Source organism: Cheilinus undulatus, linkage group 20 (assembly GCF_018320785.1).
Source record: "Cheilinus undulatus linkage group 20, ASM1832078v1, whole genome shotgun sequence".
NCBI classification, from domain to species: domain Eukaryota; kingdom Metazoa; phylum Chordata; class Actinopteri; order Labriformes; family Labridae; genus Cheilinus; species Cheilinus undulatus.
In genome coordinates, this window is record NC_054884.1 from 37,653,589 (window position 1) to 37,664,502 (window position 10,914).

Here is a 10,914-nt window from a genome sequence, read left to right on the forward strand (position 1 = left end):
GGTGAAAAGCAGCAAAAAAAAAAAAAAAAGTGGCATTAATAGACAGAAAGTAGCAAAAGAAAATTTCTACAGTGTAGAAAGATGTTGCAAAAAGTGGCAAAAAAAAGCAAAACAATAGTAGCTAGACACACTTTCAAGCTCCAAACTGATGCTACTGTTAGCCAGGATGCTAGCACCAATGCTACCGATCCAACACACATGCACTGACATGATCAATAAGTCAAAACTATGGAGGGAACATTCTCTGGGCTTTTCTCTGGGCGGGTCTGCTTGCAAAACAACTAAACCTCAAATGAAGCTATCACAACCTCAGTCGAAATGATTAAAAACATCTTTCCCATGAAAGACTTTCTGTGTGGCTCTTTGCTCTTGATTTAATAAAGAAATGTGGTCCAGTTCTGATAAAAACTCCACCTTTACTAAACCTACATCCAAGCTAACCGCTACACAGTCAGCAGCCATTGCTAACAGCTTCCAGTACAACTGAACCCAGCCTTTAGCTCCGCCTCATCCTCCTCGAATGATGCTGATTGGTCAGGTCTCTTTTCAGTTATGGCACAAACATTTCAGATTAAACCTTGGCAAAACGGTTTTACCTGATGGCAGACGTGGAATCTGGATAACCCATCAGCTTTGCTGGGTTACATGCAAAGGGAAGAATAACATGCACAGGTCCGTTTTGTTAGCATTTTATCAGCGCAACATAAAATTTATGGGGATTTTTGACAGCAGTGTGTTTCTTTTTTCATGTGGATAGGGAGGGAGGGGCTGCTTCGTAGATAAGTATGGGGGTCTGATAGGACAAAAAGGTAGGGAACCAGTAGTCTCAATCATGATTTGAAAAACATACGCAGGAATCTAATTCAGCTCCACCCGTGTCTGTAGTAGGATGAGCTTATGTTAGTTTGAGATAGAGCTCTCAATACGATGAGTGGACCTCAGGAGCCCTCTTCACTAACTGAATAGCGACGTCACTCAGGCTTTGACCACTATGTTCTTAAACTAAATGTGCCAACCAATCCAGAGCAGTTTTCAGCCGCCATGGCTCACAGCACTGTTATTGACAATAATAACAGTGATATTTAAATCCTGTAATAAGCTGCATTTAGTCAGCTCCAGTCTATCTAATTATCCTGCCATGACAGTCAGACTTTTAAATGAATCTGGTTTCTGTTTCTGCTGTTGCGTAAAGACAACTGGCCTGGCTGAGCGCGGCCAATCAAGCACAGAATTCACCCTGTGTCTGCACAGCGCGCTCCCAGAAACCACAGCTGCTAAGGCCCGTGTTTATTTTTCATGAATTGCAACTGGATGGACTTAAATGAAAGCTCGCTGTTGAAGCGGCAGGAGTGAAGACCCCGCTCTTCAAACAGCGCCGGCGACACGGCCCCAGCTCTGACTAAACAAACCGCAGATTAGCCTGATGGTGTGCACAAACACACACACAGAGTCACACACTGTCATGCATGCACCGACTCTTCACACATAACGGCTGGTACATTTCCATCTGCTACAACACAAACTCCTGTTATGTCACAACAATCAGAAACTTCAGCGTGTCTCTAAAGAGAGGAGGATGGGGTCCTGGTCCCAGTCTGAGGGATCTGGTCCACAGAGCTGCTCTGACCCAGCGCTGGTCTCTAATCTCAGATGTCTCGTTTGCATCCAGTATTTTTATCTTCTGTTTATCAGCAGGAAATATTTGTTTGAGTCGTCCTCCTGGGAAGAGTTAGTAAAAGTGTCATGCTGGTTTGTGATGCAGCACCCATGTCCCGTTATCTGCTGTTTAATGGTGTCTGAATACATGTAAATGAGTCAGCAGGCTGATAGCACCTCCTTTATTCATTTGTGGTTTTAAAAGGAACACTGTGTAACCTTCGTCTAGACCAGTGGTTCTCAACCTTGGAGTAAGGACTCCCGACGTCTTGCCACTAGTTTTTGCCACTTTAAACCCGTTTCTGTCACTTTTTAGTCCAATTTTACCACCATTACTGCCCATTTCTTCCACTTTTGAGCCTTTTCTGTCACTTTTTCACCAGTTTTCTATCTGTTTTGCCATTTCTAAACTAATTTTTGCCACTTTCTGCCTAGTGTTGTCTCTGTTGACCCATTATTTACACAATTTACCACTTTTAATGCCCATTTCTGGTCATTTTATCCCAATTTCTTCAACGATTATGCCCATTTTTGGTCATTTTATTCAAATTTTTCCATTTATTATGCCCATTTTTGGCCAATGTATCCGAATTACTATATATTATGCTCATTTTTGGCCAATTTATCCCAATTTCTCCATTAATTACGCCACTTTTTGGCCATTTTATCCCAATTTCACCATTTAATATGTCCATTTTGGCCATTTTATCCACATTTCAACATTGATTATGCCCATTTTTGGTCATTTTTATCTCGATTTTTTCATTTAATATGTCAATTTTGGCCATTTTATCCCCATTTCTCCATTGATTTTGCCCATTTTTGGCCATTTTATCCCAAATATTATATATTATGCCCATTTTTGGTCATTCTATCCCAATTTCTCCATTGGTTATGCCTGTTTTTAGCTATTTTATCCCAATTTCTACATTTAATATGCCTATTTTGGCTATTTGATACTGATTTAGCCATTGATTATACCCATTTTTGGCCAATTTATCCCAAGTTCTCCTTTGATTATGCCTATTTTCAACCATTTTATCCCAATTTCTCTATTTATTATGCCCATTCGGCCAATTTTTCCCAATTTCTCCTGTGATTATGCCCATTTTTGGCTATTTTATCCCAAATTTTCCATTGATTATGCCCATTTTGGCCAATTTATCCCTATTTCTCCATTAATTTTGTCAATTTTTGGTCATTTTATCCCCATTTCTCTATTTACTATGCCCATATTTGTTAGTTTAACCCATTTTTGCCACTTGTATGTCTATTTTTCTGCCTCAGCCAAGCCAGTTTAAAACAATTTTTCCCACTTTTGCTCCCATATCATTACTTTTTTTCCATTTTAGCCTGTATTGCCACTGTTTTACCACTTCATATGCCCATTTTTCACCACCTTTTCCATTTTTTTCTGCCAATTCTCACCCATTTTATGCACCAAAATTGGAAAATAACAAGAGTGGTTATCATTCAGGTAAAAAAAAAAGGAATATGGCTAACACAGCTAACTTAACAATAGACTATGATTTTGCTGATGATTTTGCCCAGAAAGCTACACCCCATGGATGGCCTTGTCTGCACGTTACATTTCTAGAATGCTCATGGTTGTGTTAAACCAGCTTCAGTGGGGGTCCTGGGTCTGTGGCACCTTAATTCTGGGGGTCGTGTGCTGAAGAGTTTGAGAACCCCTGGTCCAGACGCTGAAGCTGTCCCAGCTGTGTTTAAATAATGATATATGGTGTAAAATACTGTGAAATCTACTGTGAGTTATGAGCGATGTTGGACGTGTCAGTGTTTATCGGTGTTTGGCGTTGTGATGAAGTTAAAGTCGTCATGTTAGAATTTAACCTGCTTGAATACTGCAGAAACAAAAAAGAAATCAAAGAATATTTTCTTGTTTTCATTTAACGAAAGTTGCTGAAAACGTCTCCATATTATCTAAACTGCACATAAATGCATCCTGAATATTTGAGCTGGAAGTCTACATCTTTAAAACAGTGTATTCCCAACCACAGGGCTTGTGGTGTGTGTTGTTTAGTCACACTGTTGGATTTTAGAGAAGGTGCAGGTCCAGTCCTGTGTGGGCCTCTGGGTAGGGTTCAGGACTGCATGGACTCATGTTGTACCTGCAGGAGCAAAAATCAGGCTGAAAACGTCACAATGAGGGCTTGAATGTTCAGTATGTGGTGTCACAGCTTAGGCTCAGGGGAAAAGTGGAGGAAAATTAAACTTTATAACCAGTTCAATTGACCCGTTCAACCTCACTGTATGTCCCAATCACCCTAAATACTGCTTATGGATTTGGAAAAATGAGAAAAAAAAGGTATAAATATTCAAAGTTTCAACAGTCTCCAGAAGTGTTTTGCACTGCTAAAGATTACAGAGAGAAATCTAAGACTCTGCAGGTGTGGGAAACAAAACTTCACATGTGCATGTTCTATAAAACTCATTTCTATTCACCCTCAGAGAGCAGAGATCACGTCCAAGGCCAACAGCCCAGCCTTTCTGCATGCAAATCTGCAAGTATAAACACCGTTTGTCCTTAAATCTGTACCTAGTATGAGGAATAGGTCAGATTAGTAAATGCTATCCTGTAGTTTTATATAGTGTTGCTGAAAAATACAAGTCAAATCTCCCTACACATAAACTTATTAAAAGAGGGCATGAAGATGTAAAGATTTATAAAGATTACAAACAAAGTATTTAATTACCTTTATTTTCTGGCATAAATGGAAAATAGTGGCTTAGAATTAAAATTCAAAAAGATCCTCATTGAGATTTCTGGATGACATAAGGTCCCCCTGTCGTGTCTGTACAGCTGGGCTCAGCAGGAAGTCGACGTATAGCGTGAGAGCAGTGGGGATCAGCCGTGTTTGGCTTCCCAGGCCCCCTGAAGCTCGCTAATTCACACATATAATCCCCACTCTTGAACTGCAAATTGTCAGTTTTACACTCATTTGTCAGGATGAACAACAATACATGCAGAGACTAACGTAAAACAGCAACTCTGCTGCAGCAAAACCCAAAGCCCGTTCTCAGCCAGAGCAGGTCCAGGGAGCAGAGCGCCGGTCTGAGCCTGGTGTTTGGTTTTACAGCATCGGGAGGATCAGGCAGAGAGCAGGAGGCTGCTGGGATTATTTTCATGGAGAGATTTTTCTCTGTAGTTAGACCTGAACATTGACTCTGTGTTGATATCCTCTTTCAGCTGTAAAAACTACAAATTCAAAAAAGTTGGGACGTTGTATGAAATGTGAATAAAAACATGAAATAATGATTTGTAAATTATTTTCAATGTTAATTCAACTGACTACAGCACAAACACAAGATTTTTTTTATTTAGATAGATAAAATGAAGTGTCGTGGGGTTTTTCAATGGGCACAAATTCACAATTTGATGCATACAACACATACCAAAAAAGTTGGGACACGTCCAATCCATCCCGGAAGTCCCAAGCCAAAGTTTCTTCTTCGTGTTGGACTCAGTGTCAGTCTTTTTCATGCCTAAGCCAAACCCTTGGTGCAGGATCTCAAATATATCACCTTCCCCACTGCCTCACTCTGAACCTAACCACTCAGGTTTTAATGCCTAAGCCTAACCTTAGACTTCCGGACTTCCAGTTGAGACTTCCGGTATGGATTGGATGTATGTCGGCCGTCTTGTCTACATCAAGGTACTCTTGACTTTTCTTCACCACTTTTCACCCATTTTTGACACTATTTTACTGCTTCAAATCTATTTACACCACTTATTTTTATTTTTTTGCCACTTTAGCCAGTTTTAACCAATTTATGCCATTTTTCAACTAATTATAGCCACTTTCTTACTATTAACCACAGTTAGGCAATTTTTGTCTTTTTTTTTCAACTTTTTTGACACATTCAACCTACTTTTGTCCCTTTCTTGAAACTTTTAACCAACTTTTACCACTTTTTTTTACCACTTTTGACCAATTTTGCCACTGTTTTACAACTTCAAACCCTTTTACACCAATCATTTCTACTTTGCTGCCACTTTTTACCCATTTAAGCCACTTTGTTCCCACTTTGAACTAATTGTGCCACTTACAGCCACTTCCTTGCTTTTAACCACAGTCAGACATTTTTTGGACACTTCAAACCTACTTTTGTCACTTTTTTGCAACTTTTAACCAAGAATTACCACTTTTCCTCACCATTTTTTACCCATTTTTGCCACTATTTTACTGCTTCACCACTTTTTCCACCCCTTTTTTTTTTTTAGTTTGCGGCCACTTTAGCCAGTTTTAACCAATTTATGCCGTTCTTTCCCACTTTCTACCAATTTTGCCACTTATAGCCACGTCCTTGCTTTTAACCACAGTTAGACATTTTTTGAACCTCTTTTTGCCATTTTTCACCCATTTTTGACACTATTTTACTGCTTCAAATCTATTTACACCACTTTTTCTACTTTGATGCCACTTTAGCCAGTTTTAACTAATTTATGCCATTTTTCCGACTTTTAACCAGTATTTTTCCACCTGAAGCCACTTTTTCTACAAGCAAGCATCAAATTAATAAGGAGTTTATATTTCCACAAAAGCAATAAACTTAATCAGCTCAAACATTAAATGTATTGTCTTGGTGCTATTTTTGATTGGACATAGGTTGAAAATTACTATTCTTTATGTTTTTTAAATGTTACTCAGTGTCCCATCTTTTTTGGAAGGTGCTGCAAGCATCATATTTCCACAAAAGCAACAAACTCAATCAGCTTGAACATTAAATATCTTGTCTTGGTGTTATTTTGAATTGAAAATAGGTTTATAGTCACTGTTCTTCATGCATTTGAATCATCAGTGTCCCAACTTTTATCGAACAGAAGTTTTTACTGGAGTAATAATTAAAACAGGTTAGGGTATCCCACTAAGGTAAACACAATATGCATCCAGATATTAATTTGAGACTGGCCGTTGCCCGATGCTACCCAGCGGACCAATCACAGAGCTCGTAGTCTGTGTGGCTTCAGTTATTTGCACAGCTACATTTTTACTTCCACTAACACTGAAGTATGGATCAGGCTTAGTGTCTAAACACTGAAGAAGGAAAATGGTCTGAAAAGTGTCCATATCAGCCTGGTATGCTCCATGATCTGTCTGCAAAGCATCCCAGGATATCTCACATCATGGACCAGGGAGGCGGCAGCAGTTTGCTCTCACTTTTAGTAAAGTAAAACAACTCTAAAACATCTCCATACAGATAAATCTCTCTGGTTTAATGCTTCACTAAACAATGCAGCCTTTAAGTCTTAAATATACATGGACCTCTGACCACCCATTCAGCTCTAAAGTTAGCAACGTGAGCCACCTGCATCCTCTCCTCTCTATGTTTACAGTAACAGTACCAGACACAGCGTCCGGTCCTCCATGAGTCCCCGTGTCAGTCTGCTCGTGTCGCCCTGAACCCGTCCCACACTGAGTTCTGAGAGACGCAGAGACAAAACTGTTCTTTGAAGACGTCTCCTGCTGCCTGACAATAACAGAGAGAGGCCTGGGGGGCGTGTAGTGACGGTGACCTTACTCTGGTAGAGGCGGCGGGGGTCACAGAGATGACTGGATAAACAGTTAAGATGGTAATGTGATGCTGGGATGTAAGAGCAGGCTTGATTAAAGTTTAATGGTGCTTTCACACATTTAAAGAGCTGCTATAGAGGAGGAGGAGGGGGACATTATAGAACAGCCACACGTCCGCTGTCTGCCTGCCACCTGTCCTCCTGTCCTTTGTGCCTGTTCAAACAGCTGGTTATGTCTGCAGGAAGAGACTCTCAGCAGGTGTCAGAGAGCAAACGAGCAGCAAATGAAAAGACAGAGGGTGACGAGCGCGTACTATCAGATGAGAACGTCTAAATACAGGAAGGAAGCGTGCTGCAAGAACAAGTACTCAGAACACATCCAGGAGACTGTTTCAGAAAAAGATCATTGGTGGCTAAGAAGCTCAGAAGGAGATTAAAGTGTACGCAATCAATCACACACTGCCCAAGCTCTGTCAGGTTACATGAGGATCGACCATGAACAGCCACAGCCTTCTCCTGGCACAAATTCTCTGCTGGATCGAGGTCTCCCGATGCGTAGTTCTCCTGCAGACTGAATAAGATTGTCCTCACTACATTCATTTTACCTTTACAAGCCTTCCAGGGCTGGCTGCTGAAAAGCATTCCCACAGCATGATGCTGCCACCACTGTGCTTCACAGTGGGGATTGTGTGTTTGCTGTGACCAAAAAGCTCCATTTTGGTCTCATCACACCAAAGAACCTTCTCCCTCTTGACCATGGAGTCTCCCACATGCCTTTTGGTGAACTCTAGTCCAGATTGAATCAGAGTTTTCTTCAACAGAGGCTTTTTCTAAAGCTTTGACTGGTGAAGAACCCGGCCAGCAGTTGTTGTCTGCAGAGTCTCTCCCATCTCAGCTGCTGAAGCTTGGAACTCCTTCAGAGTAGTCATAGGTGTCTTGGTGGCCTCTCTCACTAGTCTCCTTACCACACACTCTTTCCACTTTAGAGCGATAGTTGGAAACCCCACAATATATCTGGCACATTAACAAGGCAATCTGATGTAAGATTTCAAAATAAAAGCCTTCTCAAACAGGCCATATTCACTGTGCAGCTGCCTAACTTTAAAATAGAAAAATTAAGAAAAAAAAGGCCCAACTTTAAATTGAAATATTTAAGATTTATATTAAATCAAAAAACTATTTTGATTTAATTTAAATCAAAATTTTAGCTTTCAACCAAATCATAAATATACATCATTTTTTTTAAGTTAGTCCAAAGAAACATTTTTTTCAGTGTATTTTGATTTTAGTGTGTTCAATGTTGGCATCCTTCAACAACCATGGAAGTTGTGCAGTTTGTCTAATCTCCTGTGTCCTGTATGTAGTGAAGTGAAGTCCACAGTAAATCAACCGTACCTGCCTTTAATCTACTACAGCGGTTCCCAAAGTGGGGGTTGGGACCCCCAGGGGGGTCACGAGACAGTGAAGGAGGGTCACGGGATGCTTTCCATAAATCAAAGAGAAATTTCATCTGAATCAAAATCATACATTTTATATCAGTTAAAAAACATGTTAAAATGGGTTCAAATTAAAATCAAAAGTAGTTATTGAGCAATATGTGTCCTTAAATGCAAGTAAAAGTTATCAAAACTACCTAAAATGCAAGTTTTGTACAAGGTGCTTTGTGCAAAATCGTGCACTTTTCTCGTCTTTTCGTCTCTGACATGGTTTTTGGGGGGCTGAAAAGTTTGGGAACCCCTGATCTACTAGATCTGCATCTCAGATTTGATCATGAGTTGGACACCGCAGAGGTGTGAGGTTCATCTGAATAGACAGCCAGTGGTTGGCAGGGAGAAATGTGTGAAATGCTCCAGCGCCCCCTGCAGGTAAGATCATTAAACACTTCATGCGTGTGTCAGCCGTCCTCCAAAATGAAGCTGAGCAGGAGCGGATGTGCTTCCTCAGGGAGGGACATCCCACTTTACCTTCATAAGCTCAGTGATGTGAAATAAGTGATCATAATTCCTCTTCTGTTTTAATCCAAAGGCGTAGTCACACATTTCATCTATCAACTATGGCTGTTAAATAATGTTCCTGCTTTGATGAGGATAAAACCCCGTGGTTCAGTCACACTGAGTGTTTGTTAGAGGTCGGGCAGCTGAATCCCAGATGAACTGAGGAGTATGAGGAACACTGCATGTCACTGTCGTGTGTTTGAATGGAACTAAAGATTCAGAGAAGGCAGAGAAGAAGTCCAAGACCATGAACGGTCTGAGCGCCCATGACCATCAAACACCTCTGAAAACTTTAAACAAACTGAAGAAATCGTTGGAATTGATCAATGACAGGATAAGAATGAAAGCAGAAATGGCCTCCGCTGATAAAGGGACAGTTCGGCTAATTATTATGGAAATTTAAACATGGCAAAAGTGTGTGCCAAAGTCATCCCAAAACTTTTGACTCCTGATCAAAAAGAAAAAAACAAACTTGTGGAGACATTTTGGAACAAGTTCAAGGAAACCCAGATTCTTCAGGAGTGATTACATGCAGTCAAATTTGGATCTTCTAATACAGTGATACTCAATGTGTGGCTCTTTTGTGATGATTTGTGGCTCTCTTATGTCTTAATTTGAAATATTATTCCCCAGAAAACATTAAAAAGGAAAATTTTACCTCAGAAATGATCCATTATAAGTCACATTAATCAGTTTGTTTCTGACTCTTACACAGAAGGCTTAGATTGTCAAACTTAACTGTCAACTTCTGTTTTTGTCTGCATGTTTCCACTGCCTTCATTTGCAATTTTTTGCTTCTTTAATTCCATTTTTACCGCTTAAGCCAATTTTTGACTTTTCTTTGTTATCTTTTGCCTCTTTTTTACTATGCAATTAAATGACACTAATTTCCCATTTTGCCACTCTTTCATGCTTTTGCCCATTTTTCCCACCTTTCTGCTGATTTTCACTCATTTTTCTCCACATTTTTGTCACTCTTGGACCGTTTTTGCCACCTGTAACTCTTTTTTTTTGCCACTTTTCATCCATTGTTGCCACTTTCTGCCTTCTTTTGCCACTTTTCTCCCAGTGTTTGCCGCTTTAAGCCCATTTTTGCCACTTCTTTTTGTCACTTTTCTCCCTTTTCGAACACTTCCATTCAATTTTTTGCAATTTTTTGCCCCTTTTTGCCACTTCTCACCCATTTATCCTGCTGTTTGGAATTAAATGCCACTTTTTGCCCATTTTCTCCACCTTGTTTTCTGATTTTTGGCCGTTTTAGTCAATTTTCACTCATTTTTTGCAACGTTATTGCCACTTTTAACTCGTTACTTGGTCACTTCCCACCCATTTTTGCCAGTTTTCTCTCAGTGTTTGCTGCTTTTTGACCATTTTTGCTACATTTAACTGACTTTAATTGCCACTTTTCACCACTTAGATTGTGGCTCTTGCTTCTTGTATTTTCAACACTTTGGCTCTTTGGTTGAGCAGAGCTGAGTAACACTGCTCTAATACGATCCTGGAACAAAATGTCAGTCATTGCATTGGAAAACACCATCATCACCAAGGACAAAGAAAGCAGCACAAAGACAGTCCAAATTCAGGACCATGTTGATTTCTTTGACAGTAAGGGGGTCATTTTGGAAGACTGGGATCCAGAAGGGTCAACGCTGAATCAGCACTTTTACAACCAGGTTCTAGAGAAACTGCTTGATCACCTGATCTAGCCCCGTGTGACTTTTCCTTTGTTTA